Raw genomic sequence first — 22,228 nt, forward strand, 5'->3', positions numbered from 1 at the left:
GTATAATGGTGGTGAGCTGTCTGCGGCAGATGTAAGTGCTAATATTCTATATTGTATAAATAACAGTTTACTTTCTCACTTAATGATGTGACCATCAGTAGTGGAAGGAAGAGATGTGAGTAAAAGCCTAGCATGGATTCTAAGATTTTGACTTGGGGTTGGAGGAGCTCATGAAGTTCACATAAGTTTAGCACATCTTTATTATGAATAAAATGCCATAGTTTTTGGTTACATTAAGAATGATGCTGCCTGGGCGCGGTGACTCATGCCTGTAATCCCAGTACTTTGGGAGGCCAAGGCAGGTGGATCACGTGGTCAAGAGATCGAGACCATCCTGGCCAACATGGTGAAACACTGTCTCTACTAAAAATACAAAAATTAGCTGGGCATGGTGGCGGGCACCTGTAGTTCCAGCTACCTGGGAAACGGAGGCAGGAGAATCACTTGAACCCAGGAGGCAGAAGTTGCAGTGAGCCAAGATCGAACCACTGCACACCAGCCTGGTGACAGACTGAGACTCCATCTAAAAAAAAAAAATGATGCAACAGAAAAAGAATGCATCATCTCTAGTTTTGATTTATTTGGTATTTGCATTAATACCTTGACTCTCTAAAAAACTTAGGAAATAAATCATTCAGGATATCGGAGCTTTTTGGATAGATAAAGGTCTAAGAATTTAATTTCAAAGATTTATTTGAAATGTTCTTTATGGAAAACTTGATGGATTAATAATTTTATTTCAATTTCTTCTTAAACAGATGCCATTACAACTGAATTCAACTTTTTCTTGCACAAATAATTCTTTGTAATTTTACGTGATTGTTCTATTGATACACAGTGCTATATATTTTTAAATGGTCTCATAATGTTTATCTTTTTGAACTCCTACATCTGTTCTGCATTTTTTTTCTATTTCTTTCCTCATAATCAGGCTTATACACTTCATCTGCCTCAAGGAGAACAGATGAACACCTCCTTAAAACCGTTATTGAAAATCTGACTTGAGAAGATTAATACACATCTTAAAATTATTGTTAACGCCATTTTTAGGCATCTGTAGGCTGAGCTGGCACAAGCATTTCCCAGCTTGCACTTCTTCTATGCCTTTCCAGTCACCTGCACCATATTCCACATGAAATACCTGGAGATGTTATACAGCATGATCATATCTCTTATTTCCTGTAATCATTGAAAAACACCAGCAACAGACATTTTTCTCCTTGTACAGAGTAGGAAACAAGTTCAGAGAGCTGAGGTGACTTGCTTGACATCTGACAGCAACTAGAAATCTGAGCTCTCTGGACCATGTTCATGCTGGAAGGCTTTCAGGGAAAGCCTGTGCCAGGCATTTTCATGGACCGACCTAAACTGTGAGAAAGTACCTTGAAGATGATTGGTTGGCTTTGTTATTTATTCATGTTTTTATGTATTTCTAAAACATGTAATGATAATCTGGCTGCTTCACACCAGAGAGTTTTTTTCTTTTTCTTTTGAGATGGAGTCTCGCTCTGTCACCCAGGCAGAAGTGCAGCGGCATGATCTCGACTCACTGTAACCTCCGCCTCCCGGGTTCAAGCAATTCTCCTGCCTCAGCCTCTGGAGTGGCTGGGACTACAGGCGCACGCTGCCACACCGGGCTAATTTTTTGTATTTTAGTACAGGTGGGGTTTCGTCGTGTTGCCCAGGCTGGTCATGAACTCCTGAGCTCAGGCAATCCGCCCACCTCGGCCTCCCAAAGTGCTGGGATCACAGGCATAAGCCACCGTGCCTGGCCACCAGAGAGTTTTTCAGAGCAGTCTGTTTTGCCTTCTCAAGCAAGTCAGGGAAAGGAGAGAAAGAGATGGGCAGCAGTGTGCAATTTGCACATGAGCCTATTATGTCTGCTGTGTCTATGCATTTCACTGTCTACTTTTGTCATCTTCCTCTTTTTCTTATGGATTTGTAATTTCCTACTGATATAAGAACAAGTGACATCAACCTCTTTCTGACCTATAAATTGCAAATTTCCTTTTCTCAGTTTCATTTGCAATCCTAATTTGTGTGTGTGTGTGTTTTATAAAGAAATTTGCAAAGTTTTATGTTGTCTAAGTCATCAGCCTTTTGTGGATATTTGACATTCTTATCTGCCCTATATCAAGATTATGAAGATATTTTAATTGACAAGTTATTTTTACATTTAAACTTGTGCTATTATTAGTGTCTTTTGATGTAAGGAGTAAGTTAGGAATCAAGTTTCGTTTTTGTCTGCCAAATGCTTGGTTTTGTTATACTACTGATTAAAATATCCAAAATTTCTCCATTGTTTAAAATGCTAAATTCTCACATACATATATTTCTTTTTTCTCATTGTAAATAATATGTCTATTTATTCTGCTTATTCCTCACTATTTAACTTTTGTACTACAGCTACCATTTTAAAACACATTAAGGAAAATCTCACTACCCTTCTTTTAAGTTATTTTCCTGGTCAGGATGTTAGATTGGTGTCCACCCCAACTTAAGGCAGATAATTTTACATTTTGAATAGTTTACTTCCTGTTATTAGCAGGAGGGATAAAAAAGAAAATTGCTTTAGGAAGTAGATAATTTGGCTTTTATTTACTATGGAAGGTAGCTTTCTGCTGAGAACTCATTCATCGGTGCTTAGTGTCCCCAGGAGTAAGTACTGGGCTTAAATGCTTAGCATCTCAGAGTTGGAAGGATCTTAGAGATCATGTAATTCAGGGTTGTTATTTTCCAGATGAGGAAGTTAAGCTCCAGGAATAAGAAGGAACTTGCCCCAAAATTCATAGGCAAGTATTCTCACTAGAGCCACACTAAAAGAAAATAAAAATGTGACAAAAGAAAATATTGGGGTATTTTTTAAAATGAACATTTCAATATAAGATTCTCAATGATTTTTGTGGTTTCCAAACAAAAACTTTTTTATCCATCTATTCCAAATGCATTTTTATAAAGTACTCTCTAGGCACTCTCCTAAGCACTGAAGGTACCAAAACTCCTCGCCTCTTCTCAGAAGAATTAATTACATTGCTCTGCAATGCTCTTTTACTCCACTGCCCATTCAGTGGTTAAAACCTGGGTCCGGTTATATTTAAACACTTTGTTTCAAGGTGTGTCTCCCCCAGACATATTTTAAGCATGAGTTGTTCCTTATTATTATATTTTTTTCTATAATTTTATACTTTCCTTTTCACTTACTTCTCCACTCAGAGATCTTGCATTCTCCATTTATTTACCATCTTAACCCTAATGAAGTTCCACAATTTTGTGGAAAGTTCCTTTCCCATTCTTCTCATCTTTTCCATGTCCTCTAGCTCTCAGTCTGAGCCTTCCCACTTGCAGTGTGAAGAGCTGGCCCAGCCATTGTCTAAAGTTTCACAAAGAGGTAGTGCTTTGGTTGTTTGACGCCTCCCCATCGCTTGTGTAACCTCTTGTCCAGAGACAGAGCTATGGTTGTTTGACACCCTTCACATTGCTGGTACATCTGAGTGCCCGCTTAGCACTTGGTGGTAAAGTAGCTTCCTCATGACCTTCCTGGGAAGCAGTGACTCTACTAAGCACTCCAGCATGTTAGTAGGCTCCGTTTCCTAAAACTTTTGCTTAATAGCCAAGTCCACTGCAGAAAAAAAACACATTTACAAATGCTAATGGGGTACCTAATGCTTGTGCTTGGGCCACTGCCAGGCACATGAGGCTAGTCTGGAGGTTGCTGACTCAATGGTGTTTCTGGTTCACTAGCACCAGTGTGGTCAGAACATGGTCAGGCTATCAGCGGCACATTCAGAAACAATCATTTAAGAATGAGGAAGAGGTTGAGCAAGCCCCGCTGCTGTCCACAGGTGGGAAAGGAGGTAACTGAGTGCTTGACACTTTGCAGATTAGGGAGGATTTTGTACTGGGCTGTATGTTCCAGACCACCTATTTTTAATTCTTCATTCTTAGGCAGGAATGTAGTTGAACCAAGTAGAACATTTTATTCTCACGCACATCTCACTGCCTCTTCCCTGTGGCATGTGCACAACTCTTAGAAGCTTGTAGGTCCACAGATTCCAGATCTGAGAAGTGACTTTGGGAGATCATCTAACCCCATCACAGAGGAGGTTATATTCCTAGATCCAAAGTACATTTTCTCTGGCTCTAACTTGTTAAGTGGAAACCATGACTTGAACTAAATCACCCCAATTTTGACCCCTACATGGGGTAGGCTCAGTGCAAGGGCCACAGAGGCACTGTTTTTTCTTGTGTGTGTGCTGTCATTAAAATTCTCCCAATTCCTTCATCAGAGACAGATTTGTTTCTGATCCCCAAGGACATGTGGGCTGTAACTACAACTTGTGCTTAATGCATGAGTTGAAACTCTCAATCAAGTTCGGGAAGAAAAATCAAAGGCTTTTACAGAAGAAATCACATGTATTGAAAAACAACTGAAACATCTGTTTTTTAAAAAAAACTAGATATCTTGTTTGGTTTTTGAATATTAAGGAAGTTGGTCTTTGACATGAGAAGGGAAGAATTAGGGAGACAAGAAAGAAAAGGTGGAATAAATTGAAGAGAAGGAGGCAATTTTTGCATTGTAGTAACTGACAGAGAGTTCTGCAAACGTAAGGGACATCTACCAGCCTTACTGGGTAATGCTATTTTGACATTTCTCATGTGCCCATGGTTTCTTCATTTGTAAAGTGAGTAGTTTGTGTTAAATGAACCCTGAAGGCTTTAGTAATTGTTAATCAAGGCACTTAGATGAGGAGTCAAAATGCTAATTATTTACAAATACACGATTTTGTGATTGAAAAACTGTTGAGAAGTAATCACAAAAAAATCAAAACCAGTAAGAGTTCAACCTGTAGGCTAGTGATAAATTCAATATACAAAATCGATAGCTTTTTCTAGCAAACAGTAGCCAATTATAAAATACAATGAAAGAAGAATGTGACTCAAATAAAAATAATTATTTGTTAGTTATTTTTATAATTAAGTTACAAAATGTTTTAGATCTATATGAAGAAACGTCTTGAAGAGTACCAAAAAGATATATTAAAATGAGACAAAAATATTTGAAGTAAAATCCTATTCTTAGAACGCTCAATAGTCCACATAACAGTTTTTTCTTAAACAAAACCTATAGTTTCAGTTTCATGTCAGTTAAAAAAGCAATGAAATTATTTTAACTTGATAAAGTAATTTAAAAGTTATTTTGCAAGAGTGAATCGTAGAGGGTAGCCATGAATTCTGATGAAGACTGGTAGAAGCTACATTCATTAAAATTGCATGGTACTGGCACAGGGAGAGACAGGAGAGTAGAGGAGAATGGAATCCACTGGATGAGCTAGGAATGCCTGGGAATTTGATACGCGGCAAGGTTGGTGTTTGCCCTGCAGTGAGTGTGCAAAATGTGCTGTGTGTTCTCTGTAGGATGTTTGGCTGTCCTCCAGCATCAAGATGGGCCTAGCATTTTGAATTCCTTTGAATCCTGCATAATTTTGTTTCTTTACTGTACAGACTCAGATTTCTAAGACAATGTGACATGAACCCAGACATGGGCCTTTTGTATGAGATAGCATATGGCGAGCGATGACATTTCTGCAGGCTCAGGAAATTTATACTTCTGGATGCAGCAAGAAGCAGTTTCTATGTCATTGCTGGGAAGACAAGCCTGCCATGACTTTTCAGAACAGCCTTTATCTCAAGGCTGAAAAACTAACAGGAACACAGAAATAATTAGGTAAACACACAAAACAAATGTCTTTTAGGGAAATCAAACATGAACTACATAAAAAGTGATCACTGTTCATATTTTGGCTACTAGATGAGCAAACACAAAATAAAAAGCAAGCCAGAAACAATTCTTGCAATACCTATGATAAAGGATGTTAAATATGCAGAATTTTAGAAATCAGTAAGTACAGATGAGTGACCCAGCAGAAAAATAGGTAATAAGAAAGAAAAATAACCAATGAACATTCGAAAAGAGCTTATTCTCAGAAACAATTTTTACAAGGTACGGTGAGACAAACAGGAATATTATATTCACTCATATGATTGACAAAGATTAAAACAATTGATAATAATTAGTATTGGTAAGAATATTCAGTTAAAAGATACTTCCATATATTGCAGTAAGAGGGAAAAAGTGGGTGAACAGTTTCTAAAGTGGGCAATTGGCCAGGTGAGGAGGCTCACACCTTTAATCCCAGCATTCTGGGAGGCTGAGGTGGGTGGATCACGAAGTCAGGAGTTCGAGATAAGCCTGGCCAACATAGTGAAACCCCATCTCTACTAAAAATACAAAAATTAGCTGAGTGTGGTGGCATGTGCCTGTAGTCCCAGCTACCCGGAGGCTGAGGCAGGAGAACTGCTTGAACCTGGGAGGCAGAGCTTGCAGTGAGCTGAGATCACACCACTGTTCTCCAGCCTTGGGCGACAGAGTGAGACTCCGTCTCAAAAACAAATAAATAAAGGAATAAAAATAAAACTTGAAATATGCATAGCTGTTGACATTCCATTTCTAGGAATTTTTACAAAGTAGTAGGCAGATACATTTTTAAAGATATATGCACAGCCATATAAATATGAGGCAAATACATATGAACAAATATTAACCTCTGAGATAATATTTAAATATGAGAAACATGCAATGGGGCTGGCTGTGGAGTATGACCCTGTATTTGCAATTTAAGACAGATATTTACACGATTTATTTGCAAGGGGAATGAATTAAAGTGCTTTGAATGGTAAATGGTGGTTATAGTTGAAGGGAGAAGGTATGGGGGTTTCTACCTTCATTTTTTTTTTTTTTTTTTACATTTCTCTATTATTTGGAATTTTGTAATATGTGTTATTTTTTAAAATTAGAACAATAATAGATTTAAGCGCAAGCGAATTACAACATTCAAATTCTAGGACTGACCTGGGTTTATCTTTCTACTAACTTTTAATCAGTTCTTTCTTCCTTTAATGAAGATTCTCCAGGGAGGTTGTAACTAACCAACTGCCATACTGAATCATCCTTTTAAGAAGTCTGAAACATCGAGCCAACTTGCCTCAAAATCTTTTCCAATTACTTTCCTCACCTCTGAAGGACCCTCCTTATTCTACTTTTATGACAGCTTGACTCTTGACCCACTACTTGCCTACAGACCTCTACATCACCTTTGCACCATTCTCCTACAAGATGGTCAGAGGAGAGCGTCATACCCACGTGTTGAGGAAAACCAGGGAAAGTGTCAGCTGGGAATTAGGGAGCAGGAGAGGTGGACACTGCTGTCACGGAGGAGCAGGATATTGGAGAAGTGAGATGTTGATCTCTGTATAATCTTCACATCACTGCAAGTCCCTCTGACAGAACCTCAGCCGTCTAACTTTGTCTTCTTGTTTCTTCCATCAGGTCTTCAATAACCTCAGCTCTTTAACAATGAGACTCCACGTTTTCCTCACTGCTCTTTTTGCCATCTTCCAGGTACTACCCGGTAAATACCAACATCATGGCCCTTTCTTATTATCATTATTTTGCTTTTTCCTCTCCCTAAGTCAACAACAGTTGGAAGGTTAAGGATTAGGGGGCTGCTCAGAGGTCATCACTACACCCCAAAATAACTTACCGAAAAGGTAAAAGAAATTCCTCTTTAACTGTCTGCTGTGTCTTCATGATGTTAAAAGTCCTGTTAGGTCACTATCTTCTACTCTTCTGCTTTCCCCCAATGAATTGGATGATTTGAGGACCAAATCTATTGACTCATGTGATCAGTATAAACTGGGGTGGAGACAAAGATTCTTTGTGTTTGCCCTGACCAGAGACCTGGTGCCACTCATCACAGCGGTGACTTCAATTTGCCTGAACAGGGCTTCAGTCTTAACAGACTGTGAGAGTTGGGCCAGGTCATGTGGGGTAGGGGAGCAGGGATGCCTGGAGAGATGGACCAGGCGATAGGTATTGATCATACTGCACCCCTGACACATGAACTAACGCCTGTTTATTCCCGAGGGAGGAAAGAAGATTTGGTCAGTAGTTATATCAACAACAATGGGAACTTATGGGAGATTGAGATGGTGAAGGGAAGAGAGGCTGAGGCCTTGGAATCAAACCCACTTGCTGTTAGTGTCTCGCTGGGAAAGGTGGAGATTCCATCTGCATGGTGAGCTCTACTGCTTTCCTCCTCAGACTTTTCGCTTCATACAAACATCTTTCCATTTTTCAGGCATCACTAGGGCACTCCATTTTGAAAGACCCTGCTACCTTAGAGGCGGGATCTGTCTGAAGCGCGGAACACCGAACTGTGAGCCTTTCAGAGGACCCTGCAGAGCTTTCACTGTTTGCTGTAAAATACGGAGAAGCTGATGGAGGAACCCGGCAAGGAACACAGGCGCGGGATCTGAAGCATGGCTCCTTTAGTCCAAATGAGAGCAAACATTACTCAAGTCCACATAATTCATTATCATTAGGACTGATTAAAGAAAGATATGTTTCCCATGAAGGGGAAGGCACTGGGTAGGAGAAAATTATAATTAAACTTATATTATGTTTAAAGTTTGCAAAGCATTTTATTCACATAACATATTTAATCCTTAAACCCATTATGGTTTAGTAACTCCATTTCTCAGACGTAGAAACCAAAACTCAGCTGGGTTAAATAACTTGCCCAAGATCACGCAGTCTAAGATTTTTCTTTCAGTGGTTTGGCAACACTTTATCTGCATGGAAGGGAGACTGGATATGAAAGAATTTACTATAGTTTGGGGAGGAGACGTGAGGACAGAGCTGGGCTTGGGACCCCCTGCAGTGGGTATCGTGCTGAGTAGGAGGAACCTACTGAGGGTGCAGAGTGCTGGGAGCATTGCCGTGTTGGGATGTGCAGGTGGAAGGCACACCTTTCCAGAGAGACTACCCAAAGTAGTCAGTCCTACATGGAGATGTAGGCAGAAGTCTGTTGAGAGGTAGGAATTCCAGTTGCAGGTCAGAGGCTTATGCTGCAAGGCTGGAGTCCTGGGGCAGGTGTGATTATTGTGTGTCTTCCTTGGCCACTTTTCTTGTCCAGGTCTCAGAATCAGCCATAGTGTCCTGAGCAAGCCTTCCCTCCACTACAAGCATCTGTGTCCTGCTCTGGTGAGAGAGTTAGCTTAGAGATGACCATTGCTTTCTGTAATTCACAATGCAAGTTTGGGGTGGGAGGATGGAGAAAGAAAATACTGCAAGGTGTTCTGGAAGGTTGAGGACAAAAAGAAAGATGAGATACGCCAACAAGCAGCCAAAACCTAAACAATCACATGGAAAAGAAGAGTTTGGCTGACCTTGTGATGACTAACAAACAGAACCATTGGTCAGGTCTAAATCAATGAGCAACTACAGAAAATTCAGCAAAGGGGCCAGGCGCGGTGGCTCACGCCTGTAATCCCAGCACTTCGGGAGGTTGAGGAGGGTGGATCATGAGGTCAAGAGATTGAGACCATCCTGGCTAACACAGTGAAACCCTGTCTCTACTAAAAATACACAAAATTAGCTGGGTGTGGTGGCGGGCGCCTGTAGTCCCAGCTACTTGGGAGGCTGAGGCAGAAGAATGGCTCGAACCCAGGAGGCAGAGCTTGCAGTGAGCCGAGATCGTGCCACTGCACTTCAGCCTGGGTGACAGAGACTCCGTCTCAAAAAAAAAAAAAAAAAAAAAAGAAAAGAAAATTCAGCACAGGTTTGCAAATGAACAATGAGTAGGGATATCCAGGTAAAGATACAAACATTAACTTCTCCAGTTGTTTTTTCACTGGCACTGGCTTCCTATACTGTCTGTCTACAGGGATTATTACAGGATTTTGAATATTTTTGGTGCCTATGAACTTGGTTCACAGCATGCTCTGTCAGAACAATGTATCTGTCCGTCAGGAAAATCGTCTACTATTACCAGAAGAGTTTAGAAATCAGTTGGTAATTTAGAAATAACTCAGTCTCTAACTTGTATTTCTTCACTATGAAGTGAAAACCTTCTTTGTTCTCCCATATATTTTTCTCAGTATTCACAGATTCGCCATCATCTCTCTCCAAATTTTTTGAAAAATCCCAGCTCTAGCCCTCTGTTTCTGTTTCCTTTTCTTGCTTCCTTTTTCTTCTTGATTCAAGCACATAGGACTGGTCCAGTGGTAGTAGAACAAACCTCTGGGAGGAGGGGAGGGAAAGGAAAGAACCCTAGTGGGAAAAAACCTAGTGGTAACACTTTGTCATGGTTGAAGAAAGTGGAGAGGCTGGGAACACCAAATATAAGTGTTACATGTGCGTATTGTCAAATTTGTGATCATGTTGCTCACGGTCGGTCGAATGAGGTAGAATTCTGATTTGCCTCCCCATATTGCTTGACTACTCAGAGAAAATTACTGATTATGTTAACTTTCATTCATTCATTTTTGTCAACATTTACCTAGCAGTGAACAAAGCAATAAAAAATTCCTACCTTCATGGTATTTATATTATAACAGGGAGATAGAAAATAAACACTAGAAATGAGGAATATATTTAATACATTATTTTATGTGCAAAATTTGAGAAAAACATTTCAAAGAAAAAGGATGCAAAGTATGAAGAAGTATATGACAAGATGTCCAGGTAGGACCTCACAGAGGAATACAAGAGTGATAAAAATCAGTTTTCAATACTCAACTCTGTCTTGTGTGGGTTTTACTTAGGTGATTGTATCTGAGGCTATGTTCATTCTTGGGCAGCCCTGGGGATTATTGGGTCTCCTCCTAACATAAATAGCCAGATTTTGGAATATATTGATCTGAAGTTCTGCCCCATGCCTGTTGGCTCTACTGGCTTTCATTAGATAACACTGTCTTTCCTATCTTTTATTTATGTATTTCACAGTATTTATCTGTTAATTGACAAGTGAAAAATTGTACGTGTTTATGGTGTACAACACAGTACTCTCTAAATGGAATAGTCAGTCAATCTCAGGGACCACCTTCCAGGAAAAACAGTGGCTCACACATATAACTCCAGCACTTTAGGAGGCCAAGGCAGGTGAATTGCTTGAACCAAGGGTTCAAGCACAGCCTGGGCAATATACCAAGTATCCATCTCTACAAAAAGTTTTAAAAATTTAAAAATTACCTGGGCCATGTAGCATGCACCTGTAGTCCCAGCTATTCGAGCGTCTGAGGTGGGAGACCTACTGGGCTGCATTCCCAGGAGGTTAAGGCATTATTATTCACAGGATGAGGCAGGAAATTGGCACAAGATAAGGTCATAAACACCTTGCCGATAAAACAGGTTGCAGTAAAGAAGTCGGCTAAAACCCACCAAAACCAAGATGCTCGTGAGAGTGACCTCTGGTCGTCCTCACTGCTACACTCCCACCAGCACCATGACAGTTTACAAATGCTGTGGCAACCTCAGGAAGTTACCCTATATGGTCTATAATGGAGTGGCATAAATAATCTACCTCTTGTTTAGCATATAATAAAGAAATAACCATAAAAATGGGCAACCAGCCCTGAGGGCTGCTCTGTCTACGGAATAGCCATTCCTTCATTTATTTATTTTCCTAATAAACTTGCTTAACTTGCTTTCACTTTACTCTACGGACTCGCCCTGAATTTTCTTGCGCGAGATCCAAAAATCCTCCCTTGGGGTGTGAATCCAGACCCCTTTCCAGTAACACATGAATTCAGAAGTAATTAGACTTCCCTATTATTTCAAGCTGGCGTCTTTCCCAGAGCTTTGTAAGTAACTAGAATTCCCCTACATTTCTGGAATGCATGCATGAAACTCATTGTGCAACCCTTGCTGACATCAGGGCACCAAAATGTCCACAAATGTATTTATCTTGACCTACGTGGCTAATATGGTCCAAATTACCCTTAAGCTTCTGCCTTAAGTTCCACACATACCCCTAAGGAAAACCGACCGCGGCATGCTCAGTCCTCTCTTGCTGAAGCACCCTGCTGCACTCTGCTGCAGCATTATTTCTAATACAACTTTCATTTTCAAACCTATTCTGATGATGTTAACCTTGATCCTCTGGCTAAGGTAGTGTTTCTCCTCCAGGGAAGTTACTTGCTCCAAGCTGTACTCTTTGGAAGCAAGTCCCTAAGCTTAGGCCACACTTAAGGTGTGGGGAATTAGACTCCACTTCCTCGAAGTGGTGTATCTACATAAGTTATTTGCAATTTTTCTGCATGGGAAATTTGTCTCTTCTCCTCATTTACTTATTGAATCACTTATTTATATCGATGGAAACTTATGGATATTATTTTATACATCAGGTAATAATCCAAGACAATGATACTTTTTTTGTTGTTACTCAATTATTCCAGGTTTCGCCATCAGGAGCTCTTTCTGTTAACCTTTGTGTTACTTTGACCTACCACCCCCAACATTTTGTTTTTGAGCGCTTTGTAGTTTTCAGAATCTTAGAAAAATGCTTTCACAAAATAACTAATCTCTTGGTTAATATGGTGTCTGCTAGGATTTTTCTCTACATAGCTACTGTTTCTCTTTCAAAGTACTAAATAACTTGGGGGAGATACTTTGCAATTATGCAAATATCCTATTTCTGCTTAAACTTTCACCGTTTAAGAATGGATCTTGCCTGTAGTAATTATTAGTGTGGTGTTTTACTGTTAATGCTCTATTTCCTCATCGCCCTTCCTTTATTAATCATTCATTAATGAAGAGCTGTCCCTTACTGATTTGATTATTTGTTCATATCAAATATGACTCATGGGTATTTATCCTTTGGGTTATAACTCAAAACTTTATCTTTTATTAGGTTGGTTCAAGTTTGGCCATTGGGAGCTCTTTCAGGTTTCTTTTGCCTTTATGCTTTTTTTTTTTTTTTTGAGCATTTCCTTACTTTCTGACATTACAAGGTGTTCCATATTTATCTTATATTTTCTCTGTCCCAGTACTGGAATGAATTGGTGCTGTGATGCCTACTATTAATGTTATCTATCACAAATGTTAGTTATGTCTGGTATGTATTATGACAACTAGATGAAGGTAATCTTGGGAAAAAATTTTAAATTTCTTTAAGCTTCTCTCTCCTGATTTGTAAAATGAAATTTGTTGTACATGCTGTTCATTTTCTCAGCCATGTGGCTGTCCTGTTATTCCATATTTCAGTGCATCCTTGGCTGATGAATCAATTTGGCCTACGTCAGCTCCAAGGGCATCCACCTCATCATCCTTCAGGTGGACTTGTAGCTTACCTGAGGCTGTTTGTATCAGACATCCAAAAAGGATAAAGAGAAGGAACAGCAGTCTCATGATGGGAAATGAGTGGTCAGGATTATACGACGACCTTACAGCCTGAAGGTGGATCTTTCTTCGGTGTACATCAATTGAGGAGGATAAGGGATCTGGGAATGAGTTTGAATTCAGCTGGGAAACTAACATAGGAATAGAAAACCAAATACTGCACGTTCTCGCTTATAAATAAGAGCTAAGCATTGAGCAGACATGGACATAAATATGGGAATTATAGACACTGTGAACTACTAGAGGGTGGAGGGAGGAGTTGGGTTAAAAAATTACCTATCTGGTACTATGTTTGGTACCAGGGTAATGAGATACATACTCCAAACCACAGCATAATACAATATTCCCATGTAACAAATCTGCACATGTACCTACTGTATCTAATGTAAGTTGAAATTTTAAAAAATGAACATACATAGAGTAAATGGATATTTTTTGAAATAATTTTGGGTAACTAATACTTAAATCTAGAAGCAGCATTTTATTGCACTTTTGTTTCATTTTAGCCGATTTCTGCATGTATGTGGCTAAGCACACAAGGGCGTGATGCAAAAAATGACACAAGAGATCTGCTGAGCTACCTGCAAATGCCTTTCAGAAATAAAATAAAGCATCCTTTAGTGGTGATGCTTCTTCTCAAGAGCAAATGACTCCACTTAAAGTAAATCACCGCAAAATTTAAAAAGAAGAAGAAGGACAACAACAACAACAACAATTCAACTAGAGAGAAAGAGCTTGCATTCCTGATTCAAATGTTCAAATTATGGCATGAGTGTAACCTGAGAATGTTCCATCTATGGACTCATGATTACAGATCCAAGTCTCCTCCTGTTCAAATAGAAGGACTTCACAGTAATTTTGCATTTTCTGGTGGATTTTCATTTCTGCTTATGACTCTGAGGTTTGGTGCCTTTTTTACCCCAGAATAAATTATTATAAAATAGTGATTTTGAGGATTCATCCATTTATTCTTTTATCCTCATTCATTTCATCTCCCTGCATCTATCAACTTTCTCTTTGGAAATAAAAAGAAAACCACCCTTTAAAATTTTTTTATTTCTTCCATTCTATAAAAAAGTTTATGTTTAATGCCAGATCATGTAAGGGCAGCTATTTTAAAATTGCATTTTGATTAAAATTGCATTTTGAATTCATGCAAGGTTACTTTCTGTCAACTGCCTGTTTCCACACATCTATGGATTAAATAAACCAATATTTAATACCACTGACATTACATTATTTCAGGATCTGAAAGTGCTTCATGAATCATTGAGGAGAGGTTAAATTCTCTCTCCTCTTTTCAAATTTCAGTAGCCTTGGGGTACAGATAGCTTTTTGTTACACGGATGAATTATATAGTGGTGAATTCTGGGATTTTAGTACACCTGTCACCTGAGTAGAGTACATTGTACCTAATACGTAGTTTTGTATCCCTAGCCTTGCCACCTTCTGAGTCTCTAAAATCCATCATATCACTCTGTATGCCTTTTTGTACTCATAGCCTAGCTCCCACTTATAAATGAGAACATATGGTTTTTTTGGAAAACCACCCATTTTAGAAGCTAAAAAAGGAGAAGAAATTCTGTAAATGGAAATTACCTTTTTTCCTTCGTCAAGTTCAATTTTTGATTTTTTTTTTTTTTTTTTTTTTGGCTACCTGGTTAAAAGCGATAATTCTAGGCAGGCTCTTACCATGTCAAAGTTTTGCATAGATTACAACTAGGTGACACATTAGGGGCCAAAGAATTTCTTAATCCATGTAGTGCAATGCATTCTTATGGTAAAGGAATTAAACAGCAGAAAGTATACAAGGTAAAACACTGAAATTCCTCCTTGTCTCTTTCCCCTCCACATCTGAGTTGCTTTATATTGTTTCTACATCTCTCTCCTCTACACTCTGAGCTTCTAAAGTAACAGGCACTGTCTGATTACCTTATTCCTCAGCCCCTGAGCAGTACCTAGCAGAGATGAGGTACTCACATACTTGTTTAAGCAAATGAAACTTGAATGAAAGAATCAATACATGAATGAATAAACTGATGGAGGGAGGAAGGAGGTAAGGAAGTGCTGTGGCCTAAATTTTTTTTTTTTTTTTTTTTGAGATGGAGTCTCGCTCTGTCGCCCAGGCTGGAGTGCAGTGGCACAATCTCGGCTCACTGCAAGCTCCGCCTCCCGGGTTCACGCCATTCTCCTGCCTCCGCCTCTCCGAGTAGCTGGGACTACAGGCGCCCGCCACCACGCCCGGCTAATTTTTTGTATTTTTAGTAGAGACGGGGTTTCACCGTGGTCTCGATCTCCTGACCTCGTGATCCCCCCGCCTCGGCCTCCCAAAGTGCCGGGATTACAAGCGTGAGCCACCACCGTGCCCGGCCTAAATGTTTTAATATTTGTGTCTCCCCATTCATCTGTTGAAATGCCAACCCCCAAGGTGGTGATGATATTACAAGGTGCGGGCTTTGGGGAGGTGATTAAGTCATGGAGCTGAAGCCCTTGTGATGGGATTGCTGCCCTTCTAAAAAGAGGCCTGAAGGAGCTCGTTTGTAACTTTCACCACATGACAACACAGAGAAAGAAGTGAGCTCTCTCCAGACACCTATGCCGGTGTCTTGACCTTGGACTTCCAGACTCGAGAACTGTGAAAAGTAAACTTTTGTTCTCTATAAGCCACCCTGTTTATATTACTTTTTAATAGCATCCCAAATGGACTAAGGCAGAAAGGAAGGAAGAAAAGACATAAGGAAGGCAGGGAGGAAACTCAGGGACGCATATCTTTCAACCTCTCTAACAGTCGTCACCCTACATTAATAATCAGTATGGGTTGAGAAGCCAAAAGGTAGATTGTTGCTGAGACGTAGACATCAGAGAAATCAGCCAAGCTGTGATGTAAGCTGTGGTCTTTGCAAAAATAGAGACAATTTTTTTTGTACCTAAGAATAAAAGAGCTCTAAAGTCAGATAACCCTGGTTTCAAATGTTTTGCTCTGCCATTCATTAACTGAGTGATCTTGCGCAAATAATTCAACCTTTCAAAGCTCCAGTGTCCCCTGTTTATTTGGTGATGGCTATAGCGTCAACCTCCTACTCTTTGTCTCAGAAAAAAAAAAAAATCTTAGGAGGAGTCAACTGCTACCCAATACCTATCCATACAGAGAGTCGTGTTTTAACTAGGATCACCATAAGAGTTTCAACCCCATCAAAAAGTGGGTGAAGGATGTGAACAGACATTTCTCAAAAAAAGACATTTATGCAGCCAACAAACATATGAAAAAAAGCTCATCATCACTGGTCATTAGAGAAATGCAAATGAACCTAACCTGTAAGAGGAACTTTTAATTCAACTTCTGGATACCTGAAATCACACAACATACTACTTTCCTCCATAAGGCCTGGAATGTCTCAAAAAAATCCCTGAAATTTAAAACTTAATAAAGACAACTTTGCCAATTAGGGCCCATAGAATTAGAGGGTGGTAGGGAAACTTTGGCCATTTTGGGTATGGGAGAAAGATGGTCTTAGATAAGACCTAAAACTGTAGGAACACACTGAATTTCACTTATTCGATGTTAGCATAACTTAAGTTTACATAATTTAATAAAACAATATGAAACTCCTCTGTCACTTCAGTAAGAATGAACATTCTTGAACACCTATCACGTACCATGAATCTTGAAAGTGGTATCTTAGTTGACTTAGCTTTTATATGAGATAGGCATTTTCTCTGAGCAAGTCAATGCAGGTTACACAACTAGTGATTGAGCTGGGATTTGAACTCTATCCACAATCAAAACTTTTGCTTTTTTTTAGTCTTTCTTGTTAAAAAAAGATAACATTTTTTGAATAAAGGAACACATCTCTAGTGAGATAAACTAGTTCTGTGTGTTTGACAGCAAAAGAGCTTGAAGTTTAGAGAATGAACAGGGTCGTGCATAAAAGGTTGTCTGAATTGCACTTCCCTAACAAAAGGGGAAAGTTGGCATCAGGTGAGTCATGGTGGGTCAAGTGGGTAAAGGTCAGTGCTCCCTAAGCAAGCTCACCAAATAATTTATAACCCAAACAGAAATATTTTTTAGGGTCCTATTATTGATGGCTACACTGGAACAACAGATATAAACTGGGACTGACCCCAGACAATCTGGGTATATTGCTGCCCTGTCCCTAAGGAAACTCCTTTGTTAGTAACCACAAATTTCTCTGCAGCAGGCTTAGTTAAAGCCCTGGAGTTGGTTTTCTCACATACCACAAGTGATCCGCCCGCGTTGGCCTCTCAAAGTGTTGGGATTACAGGCGTGAGCCACTGTGCCCGGCCACTTTCTAAGCTTTGTGAAGAGCGGGTTCACTGAGCAGCCAGGTAGATGTGGGTTCAGATTTCTGCTTCTGTCCTGCCGTGCCAAGTGCCGGGGCAGACGTGGGCAGAGGTACTTTTGTGACTAACTAGGCAGAGTGTTTTTCTTTTAGTTGGTATAGATGCAGTAGAGGGGAATAATAGAACAGGTGAGAGAAAGAAATGCTGGAGTCCTGATGTGGTTTGGCTCTGTGTCTCCACCCAAATCTCATCTCCAATTGTAATCCCCACATGTCAAGGGAGGGATCTAGGGGGAGGTGATTACATCCTGGAGGCAGTTTCTCCCATGCTGTGCAATGGGAGACCAAGTCTTTCCAATATTTTTTATATTGAACATAGGAGGTGCTTTCACGTCATATTGATCTTTCTTAGAAAATGGATCAACCACTTTCTTCTTAACTACCTTTTTGCCACCTTTCATAAGGCACTTGTTCTTAACAAACACCATGGTGCTGCTCAGAGTACCAAAAGGCTAAATTTTATATTTTTGGTAGAGATGGGGTTTCACCATGTTGGCCAGGCTGGTCTTGAACTCCTGATGTCAGGTGATCTGCCCGCCTCAGCCTCCCAAAGTGCTGGGATTACAGGTGTGAGCCACTACACCCAGCTGCTATTTATTTTTTCTTTTTTTTGTAGACACAGGGTCTTGCCATGTTGCCAAGGCTGGCCTGGAACTCCTGGCCTCAAGCAATCCTCCCACCACAGCCTCCCAAAGCACTGGGATTTTAGGGGTGAGCCACCATGCCCAGCCTGGAATCTATTTTTAAAGCCAATCAAGTGTTGAATAAAATTGTAACTCGGGCTGTTTTTTCTTTGCATTTTTTTACATTTCAATGGTTTTTAATATATTCAGAGATATACACAAACATTACCAGTCAATTTTAGAACATTTCATGACCTCAAAAAGAAACCTCATACCCTTTAGCTAACACCCCCTATCCTCCCATGCCCCTACCAGCACTAAGCAACCACTGATCTACTTCCTATTTCTATAGATCTCCATCTGAATGAAATCATGTAGAATGTGATCTTTCATCTGTTTTGAAGATTCATCCACGCTGTAGCATATGTACTTTGCTCCTTTTTGTGATCAAATAATATTCCACCATGTGGGTAGACAACATTCGGTATACCTCTTCATCTGGTGATGGGCATTTGGATTAATTCCCTCTTTGGGTTATTAGGAGTGATGCTACTGTAATTATTCATGTACAAGTTTTGTGTGGACCTGTGCTTTCATTTTTGAATATGAAAATATGGCACATCTCCAAGGAAGACATACAAGTGGCCAATAAGCACATGAAAAGCTGCTCAATGAAATTCATCATCAGGGAAACAGAAATCAAAACCACAATGAGATACCACTTCATACCCATAAGGATGGCTAGAATGGAAGATACAGAAAATTGGCCTGGTGCGGTGGCTCATGCCTGTAATCCCAGCACTTTGGGAGACCGAGGCAGGCGGATCACCTGAGGCCAGGAGTTTGAGACCAGCCTGGCCAACATGGTGAAACCCTGTCTCTACTAAAAAAATACAAAAATTAGCCAGGCACGGTGGTGAGTGCCTATAATCCCAGCTACTCGGGAGGCTGAGGCAGCAGAGTAACTTGAATCTGGGAGGCAGAGGTTGCAGTGAGCCAAGATTGTGCCACTGCACTCCAGCCTGGGTGACAGAGCAAGGCTTCATCTCAAAAAAAAAAAAAAAAAAAAAAAAAAAATACAGAAAATAACAAGTGTGGGTGAGGATGCAGAGAAACTAGAACCTTCATACACTGCTGGTAGGAATTAAAATGGTGTAGCCACTGTGAGAAACAGTTTGACAACTTCCCAAATAATTCTACATAGAGTTACCAAATGACCCAGCAGTTGTACTCCTAGGTATAGGTCCAACCTGGGCTCTTTTAATCTATTGAAAATGAACTATGGGTACTTGGCAAGAACAAAGAAGGAGAGAGGCAGAAATGGAGCCATGAGGGCACATTGATTGGTCTCTAGTACGCATGGTTCCTACTGCAAATGGTTTCTAAATGACTTCTTCAGTTGCTTACAAAAAAATCACCCTCTGCTCCAGCTGTGGTGGAAGAAGTGTTGATTGGACCTGGTGAGCCACGGTAAGACTGACTGCTAAACTTTATGAATGATGAGTGGATTTGCACGTATAATCTTGACTGTACTAATTTTTTTATTTTATCCACTATCTTTGAAAACCTAACTCTTGACTAAGAAGTGACTTTCCTGTACTTGTTGTTGACTCTAAGTAAATTTCCAACTCCACATAGTCCAAAGATGATGTGCTGAAAAATCTCTCGAAAGAAAAATGCTAAGAATACAGGCATAGTTATATAGCAAATTTTGCAGAATTAACACAAATTGCACTTGTAGGTATGAAGCACAAAACATTTTCATGGGTAAAGAAAAAAGTGTTCTTCATTCTAGTAGAGGCTGCAGGATGAAGCCGATCAAGCTGCTTGCCCAGCCAGACCTTGGGCTCTTACCTAATTTGTGTTAGAGTCAACTCTCATGGAGTCTGTATCTCAGTCATCTTTTTTTTTGACATGGAATCTCGCTCTGTCTCCCAGGCTGGAATGCAGTGGTGTGATCTCAGCTCATGCAACATCTGCCTCCTGGGTTCAAGCGATTCTCCTGCCTCAGCATCCCAAGGAGCTGGGACTACATGTGCATGCCACCATGCCTGCCTAATTTTTGTATTTTTAGTAGAGATGTTTCATCATGTTGGCCAGGCTGTCCTCAAACTCCTGACCTCAAGTGATCTGCCTGCCTTGGCCTCCCAAAGTGCTGGGATGACAGGCGTGAGCCACCGTGCCCGACCTCAATCATCTTTTTATCCTCCACACCCGGCAAGTTCTAGACACACTGTGGCTCCATACAAGTTTGTTGAATAAACAGGAGACAGGCCGGGCGCGGTGGCTCAAGCCTGTAATCCCAGCACTTTGGGAGGCCGAGGCGGGCGGATCACGAGGTCAGCAGATCAAGACCATCCTGGCTAACACAGTGAAACCCCATCTCTACTAAAAATACAAAAAATTCGCCGGACGTGTTGGCGGGCGCCTGTAGTCCCAGCTACTCGGGAGGCTGAGGCAGGAGAATGGCATGAACCCGGGAGGCGGAGCTTGCAGTGAGCCGAGATCGCGCCATTGCACTCCCGCCTCGGAGACAGAGCAAGACTCCGTCTCAAAAAAAAAAAAAAAAAAAACAGGAGACAGACAGACAGTGGGAACTCTGGAAGTAGAGAAGATTCCAGAAATTGTGCATATTTCCCAGAGACTATGGCCCAATTCCTCAGTCTTGCCAGAGTTTTCTCTATCTCAACTCAAACCTTATGTGTGGGCCCAGGCACAGTGGCTGACACCTGTAATCCCAACACTTTAGGAGGCTGAGGTGGGCAGATCACTTGAGGCCAGGAGTTTGAGACCAGCCTGGCCAATGTGGTGAAACCTTGTCTCTACTAAAAATACAAAAATTGGCCAGGCATGGTGTTTTGCACCTGTGGTCCCAGCTACTCGGGGGGCTGAGGCACAAGCATTGCTTGAACCAAGGGGGCGGAAGTTGCAGTGAGTCAAGATTATGCCACGGTACTCTAGCCTGGGCAATAAAGCAAAACTGCCTCAAAAGAAAAAAAAACCCCTTATGTGTGGGCCTTGTTACAGAATTAATGTTTATATGGACAATATGTACATGGGTGTATGTTAAGAGCATGAGTTATCCACCAGATTTTAGCAAAGTCCATTTGGAAAGCTCAGTGCTTTGGGCTTCCACTTGCTTTGCTGCCTCTGTCGTCAGAAGGAGGCTTCATCCTTCCATGTAACCAGGAAATCCTTTATGCAGAGATGTACACGACACACTCCTATCCTTGACTATGACACCTTGAAAGGCTCTTCTTGGTGGCCCCTGGTGCTCATCTCAGAGTAGTTCAAATTAAGGTGATCAGCTTTCATGCCAATCACTCTACAAATCACTCCTATTATGACCCAGTATTCTAAATGCTTCATTGAATTATTACTGAAAGAAATGCGCACATAGAAGAGGTCAACACAGTACTTTTCTTACAAACTGAACAAACTGGCCAGGTACAGTGGCTCATGCCTGCATCCCAGGACTTAGGGAGGCCGAGGTGAGCAGATTGCTTGAGCCCAGGAGCTTGAGACCAGGCTGGGCAACATAGTGAGACACCCCTCTCTACAAAAAATAAATAAATAAAACATTAGGCAACAGTTTTGGCACATGCCACCTAGCTACTTGGAAGGGCTGAGGTGGAAGGACTGCTTGAGCCCAGGAGGCAGAGGCTGCAGTGAGCCATGATGGTGCCACTGTGCTCCAGCCTGGGTGACAGAGCAAGATCCTGTCTCAAAAAAAAAAAACAAAAACTGAACATCTCCATATTACCAACACCCAATTCAAGAAACAGAACATTACAGCCCCTTCCAGGATATTCCTGGGGTCTCTTCCATCTCTACTAACCCCTGACTACAAACAGCCTCCAGCTATTTCACCTGACATTGTACTTTATGAAAGCAGCAGTTCTCAGATGGGGGCTATTTTGCCCCCCTGGGGACATTAGGCAATATCTGGAGACACTGGGGGTTGTCTCTACTTGGGGGGAGTTGTGTTACTGCATCCAGTGAGT

At 40.8% G+C, this 22,228-nt stretch overlaps 1 long non-coding RNA gene and 1 pseudogene across 1 annotated transcript; one reads left to right on the plus strand and one right to left on the minus strand.

Moving 5' to 3' along the window:
• The window catches only part of LOC129487319 (putative glycosyltransferase ALG1L2), a 115,777-nt pseudogene that overhangs the window by 35,764 nt on the left and 57,785 nt on the right, over nt 1–22,228 (minus strand).
• LOC134736460 (uncharacterized) lies at nt 969–8,527 on the plus strand. Its single transcript, XR_010120474.1, has 3 exons — nt 969–7,292; nt 7,388–7,469; nt 8,199–8,527. It is a non-coding gene; the product is annotated as an uncharacterized lncRNA (long non-coding RNA).

Source organism: Symphalangus syndactylus, chromosome 1 (assembly GCF_028878055.3).
Source record: "Symphalangus syndactylus isolate Jambi chromosome 1, NHGRI_mSymSyn1-v2.1_pri, whole genome shotgun sequence".
Classification (NCBI taxonomy): Eukaryota; Metazoa; Chordata; class Mammalia; order Primates; family Hylobatidae; genus Symphalangus; species Symphalangus syndactylus.